Source organism: Dromaius novaehollandiae, unplaced genomic scaffold, assembly GCF_036370855.1.
Source record: "Dromaius novaehollandiae isolate bDroNov1 unplaced genomic scaffold, bDroNov1.hap1 HAP1_SCAFFOLD_31, whole genome shotgun sequence".
Lineage (NCBI taxonomy): Eukaryota > Metazoa > Chordata > Aves > Casuariiformes > Dromaiidae > Dromaius > Dromaius novaehollandiae.
This window is the reverse complement of record NW_026991289.1, coordinates 4112021-4118118: the sequence shown is the minus strand read 5'-3', so window position 1 is coordinate 4118118 and position 6098 is coordinate 4112021.

Here is a 6098-nt window from a genome sequence, read left to right as displayed (position 1 = left end):
TTTTGACACAGAGGAGCTTTTGTCCAGAAGGATCTTGAGAAACTCGGGTGATTCGGACAACAGATACCCTATGAAGATTTACAAGAGAAGTGTCAAGTCCTGTGCCTAGGCAGGAATGACCCCGTCCATGAGTAGAGGTTGAGGGACCTGGGCTTCTTTAGCCTGCTGACATGGAGGCAAAGGGCAGTAGAGTAGGAGCCTGTGACTGCTTGAAGGGTGGTTTCAGAGATGATGGAGCTTTTCTTGGTAGTGGGAAACAGCATAAGAAGGGGAAAGAGCCACAAACAGCAGCTTGTGGGGTTTAGATGTGACTATAGGAAAAGAAAATGTGACTCGTAGGGCAGTGCTGTGGTGCAACAGGACACCCAGAGGGAGTCTGAGTTCAGCCCCTGGCTTTGTGTTTCAAGGTAAAGCAAGTGAGGACAGGAAGACATCAGGAGAGGTCGGGAGATCCCGGGGTGAGAACAAGGTGGGGAAGCAGGTTGGGTGTCTACATTCTGCAAGGAAACAGACACAGGCATGGGAAAGCATAGGACAGCCTGAGGTGAAGATGGCCAAAGGCACTGCCAGGGTTGAAAGCTTCTAACAGAACTAGGTCTTTGTCCTCTTGGCGATAGCTGGGTGCCTCTGCCACTGAGGCCCACAAGATGTCATTCCTTAAAGCACTGTGGCCTTGCTGCCTCCTTGTCCCTTGGGAGCCCAGGAGGTGCCGTATCATGGTCCTGCACTCAGCATTGCGCACCCCCACCTGCACACTGCCCCCAGGAAGAGCCCTGAGCAATTCATGATGGAAAGGATCACCCACAATCTTCAGGACAAGTAGAAAGAATGAATAGAACATTAAAAGAGAAAATAGCAAGAATATGCACACGTTAGCCTAAAATGGCCAGAGGCATTAAACTTAGCTCTATGGGATGTTCAAAATTCTCCACGGCAACCCATAGGACTAACACCAGCAGAAATTCTTTTTGGGAGACATTTAGCAATACCAGGGACTTATATCCCTGCTAAGACGAGCCTATTAGACGGAGATGAACAAGTGACACAATATGTACTAGCCTTACAAGAATGGTTTAAGGCCTTGCAAAATCAGGCTCAGTGGTTTCAGCCGGTGACATCAGACATTCACGTAAAGCTCAATGGGATACACGACTTCCCCAGGGTAATCTGTTTGGACTCGCCTCACTAACACAAATCTCTCTGCCTTTACTGCACCGTGCAGGATGGCAGGCAGAAGTGCCGTGCTGATGTTGCTGTTTCAAACCCTGGCAATGCTACTTTCCCTAACCTGTGGTCAAAGAACCTTAGAGTGGCCATGGTCCCAGGCCCGTGTTAAGTATACCGGAAGTATGGGATTAAATTCTACTAAAAACTTAAACCTCTCAACCCTGGTCATGCATGGAACTGAAGTATACTCAGAAAATGAATGGAGCTGGGATAATACTAACCAACTTCCCCAACTCCTGGGAGGGACAGGAAAGGAAATAAAGATAGGGTGTCTAATGATCAACGGGTCCACCCACGAGAAGGCGACTCAAATCTCTCTCACTAAAATCAAATCAAATGAAAAAGAAAGGAAAATTTGTGCCACTGAAAACCTGGATTGTTGGTACAATTTTACCTTAGAACAGCCTGTTTTAATAGTTTGTCTGTGGGCTCACCACAATGTGGGACTATCATTTAAATTTAAAATAGACATTATTGAGCCCAGTACAGCAATACCTACCCCGACTACAATTATTTCCACCAATATAAATAACTCTGTTACCATGAAGAGTAAGAAAACCTTATCCCCACAAATCTTTGAAATTGGACCGTATGTGATTAGAAATACAGGCCAACAACAAGTGTTATTTAATCCATCATGGTCTCTCAAACGAGTAGAGCTATTAATGCAAATTAATATCTCTACAATCAAACCGACCTGTTCACCATTCTTAGGTACGTCCTATGTGGGATGGACGGCGTGGTTACGTAGGCGAACTCTCACCTCTCCAAAACGAACAAGGAGAGATGTGACCGGTATCATAGGAACAGGATTGGGAGTCCTAAACAGTATAGATGCTGAAGTACTCATAAATAAACTGAACACAACAACAAGTGACTTATACAGATTAAAACATCCATTGAGGTCTTCTTTATTAGCATTAGGAACTAACCAATGGCTTTCATCCGAGATATTACCTCAATGGGAAAAAATGAATGAAAAAGATCACCAATTGATAATAGATGCACTTGGGGAAACTCTGAACTTTTCTGCGGGAACCTAGGGTCGAGCCCTGTTATGGTGGCCGACAGGCCTAACTTCCATAACATCCTGATTAAACTGATCATTTCTAAAGGCATCTTTTCATCAGATGATCTGGACATATGCACTTTCCATAGTTTCCCAATTTTCCTCCTCCCCTTGCTCTTTATCATTCAGATAGCTCTTAGCTCTCCAGTTGCTGCTCAGAGCTTCTGGGCGTCTGAAGCTTGCCTCGTCTTTCAGCAGGCTCATTGTCTCTTAAACAAACTCCTTCACTGTGTGTCTATCCAGCCTTTCCTATCTATTTGTCAAGAACATTTCCTTGTAGACTCTAGACATCAGCACAGGCAATGTGGAGTTGACATAAAGTTGAGGACTGTATTTTATTTCTTATGAAACTGGATAATGTTTATTTTCGTTTGATTGCAATTAAGACAAATCCTTCTGTGTCTGCTTGCAGCTAGTTCTCTAAGGAAAGCAGATGGGAACTGGTGCACAGGAGCTATAGCATTCAGCTACAGCCTTGAGTGGAAAAAGCTTAGATTTTAACCGGAGTGCTCTAAGTCCCCAGTGGCTGATGAGAGAAATGGCAGGGCTGGGGAGCTGGGAGAGAAGGTTGTCCATACATGTCTCCTATCAAAAATACTGCTTGTCCTACATGTCCAGACTTCATCTGGAGACCCAGTGGGTCAGTGTGAATTGGAGAATGTGGGTATGGCTTATTCTGAAAACTGAGGGATAAAGAAAGCTTCAGAAGCAGACATCTGTCTTTTTCAGGTGTTCATTGAAATCTGCCTAATTTCAATACTCTCCTGAAAGTTTCGCAATTAGCCACACAAGAATTGACAAAATGAGGAAAATTATGGAAAGATGCATGGTTCCTTAGGTGTTTTTGCTTTTTAATGGCCCCTCAGCTGTATTTGGTGCTCAGCCTGCAAACCGCAGATGCTGAGAGGAGACGGAACAAACCTCTCCAGAAGTTAAATACAGAAGAAAATTCCAAGTTTCTTGGAGCGTTAACAGGTCTCACTGAGGGTCATTACCAAAAAAACCTCCCCAGGGGCTGATTAGAGCAGAAAGTTGGAGGCCCTGATTGCAGGTAGGCAAAGGCAATGTGCAGGTGGCTCTGAGGCCAAGTCCACCTGGATGTGTGTTATCAAGCACAGCAGCCAGGCACTGACAGCCAGCCCCTGGGTAGAGTGATCCTTTCCATCATGCATTGCTCAGGGCTCTTCCTGGGGGCAGTGTGCGGGTGGGGGTGCACAATGCTGAGTGCAGGACCATGATACGGCACCTCCTGTGCTTGCAAGGGACAAGGAGGCAGCAAGGCCACAGTGCTTTAAGGAATGACATCTTGTGGGCCTCAGTGGCAGAGGCACCCAGGTATCACCAAGAGGACAAAGACCTAGTTCTGTTAGAAGCTTTCAACCCTGGCAGTGCCTTTGGCCATCTTCACCTCAGGCTGTCCTACGCTTTCCCATGCCTGCGCCTGTTTCCTTGCAGAATGTAGACACCCAGCCTGCTTCCCCACCTTGTTCTCACCCTGGGATCTCCCGACCTCCCCTGATGTCTTCCTGTCCTCACTTGCTTTTCCTTAAAACACAAAGCCAGGGGCTGATCACAGACTCCCTCTGAGTGACCTGTTGCACCACAGCACTGCCCTACGAGTGACATTTTCTTTTCCTAAAGTCACATCTAAACCCTACAAGCTGCTGTTTGTGGCTCTTTCTCCTTCTCATGCTGTTCCCCACTACCAAGAAAAGCTCCATCATCTCTGAAACCACCCTTCAAGCAGTCACAGGCTCCTACTCTACTGCCCTTTGCCTCCACGTCAGCAGGCTAAAGAAGCCCAGGTCCCTCAACCTCTACTCATGGACGGGGTCATTCCTGCCTAGGCACAGGACTTGACACTTCTCTTGTAAATCTTCACAGGGTATCTGTTGTCCGAATCACCCAAGTTTCTCAAGATCCTTCTGGACAAAAGCTCCTCTGTGTCAAAACAAAAAAGCACCCCCCCCACACACCAAAATAAAAAACAAGAAATCCCCAGCACCAAAGAGTTAAGGGTAATCAGGAGTGGGCTGACTGTAGGGGAAGGGATTAGGATAGTAAAAGAGACACACTTAGAAGGGGGAAAAGAAAAAAACAAGGAAATTAAAAGTGAAGCAAAGCATTGGTCATGGCTGTCTTGGGGATTCCTGCCAAGAAGCCCTGCATCTGAACAATTCTGCCTGGAGGAGCACAAGAAAGCTGGCCTACTTCCACCGTCACAGGGAACCTGCCTCCTTTCCCTGACATCAACAAGAGAAGATCGAGAGTGGGATGAATCACGGACTGCTTCAGGGTGGAAGGGACCTCAGGAGGTCTCTAGCCCAGTCTCCTTGCTCACAGCAGGGTCAGCTCTGGGGTCACACCAGGTTGCTCCGGCCTTCATCCAGTCTGGTCTTGGAAACCTCCAAGGGAGGAGACCGCACCACCTCTCTGGGCAACCATTTCCAATGTTTGACCATCCTTGCAGTGGAAACCTTTTCCTTATGTCCTGCACGAATGTCTCTTCTCTCAACTTATGCCCATTGTCTCTTGTCCTCCCCCCATGCACCCTGGTGAAGAGCCTGGCACCATCTTCTTGACGACTTCCTTGTAGCCATTGGAAGGCTGCCCTGGGATCCCTCCAAAGCCATCTCTTCTGCAAGTAATCAGTAATGAGACCTGTGGAGAAAGCAAGAAGAGATCCCATGGATCCCCAGAAATTGCCCCTTGGCTGGAAGGGCTGTCTCAAATCCTGATGCCCTGTGTGCCATGAGGGCTATCAGGAAAAGACCCTCCGTCCCCCAGGTGCTGCTGGTTGTGGAAGAACGCCCTTGCCAGAGTGGGGGCAAAATCCACCTGTATTTGGAGATGTTTACCGGTGGGCCTCCTTGCCTGTATTGCCCCTCCTTTGATTCATTTCTACTTTCTTCCTCCCATTCTCCCACAGAAATTTATTTGACTCTGGGGTGTGTGTCATGAGCCCATGTCATGAATAATCCAAGGAGGACGTATCCAGCCCCATGGCTCAGGGACTGGGATTCTTGGCACCTCAGGAGGGACACGGCCACTTGTGTTAAAGAAGAGCAAACTGAAACTGTCTAGAGGTAGCCGCTTAGCACAACTTCTCTAAAACTTGCTTAGCATGAGGAGCTACATTTGCTGAAGCCTTAGGCCGCACTTAGAGAAAATAATGAACTTTTACTTAGTCCAGTAAGAAAAGGGCCTCAGAGCTGGTTCCAGCTGGGAAGATAAGGGAGTTACAAGCAGTCTGCATTCCTGCGTCTCACACTCCCAAAGGGAGGGTGTCAAGGCTTTGAAATAAGACCAGTGCAGGGCATTAGGACCTTGAGGGGCAAAGCCTTAGCTCACTGCTGGGGCAGTGTTCATTGTTATGATTTAGAATCACCTCCTCCTCCTCCTCTGGACCTTGAGAGACAACAGTAAGACCCAGCAAGAAACGAAGGTATAATCGTCGGCAGAAACCACAACAGTAAAGATAAGGAAGAAAAAGAGCCTGCCTAGGAACAATGATGAGATCCAATGAGGAGCAGGAGACCTCAGACCAAAAAATTACTATTGGACTAACTACTGCGTGAGGGGTGGGAAATTTAAGTTGAAAAACTATAATTGCCCAGGATTTTTTTTTTTTGTTGGGGTCCCTCTTTGGAGGCACCCAGCTCGAGCTGTAATTACTGCACGCATGTAACTAAAATTTAATTATTTAATTTGCTTTGATTTGGCTCTGAATTTTACTTGCGGGAACCTAGGATCGGGCCCTGTTATGGTGGCCGACAAGCCTAATTTCCATAACAGTACAGTC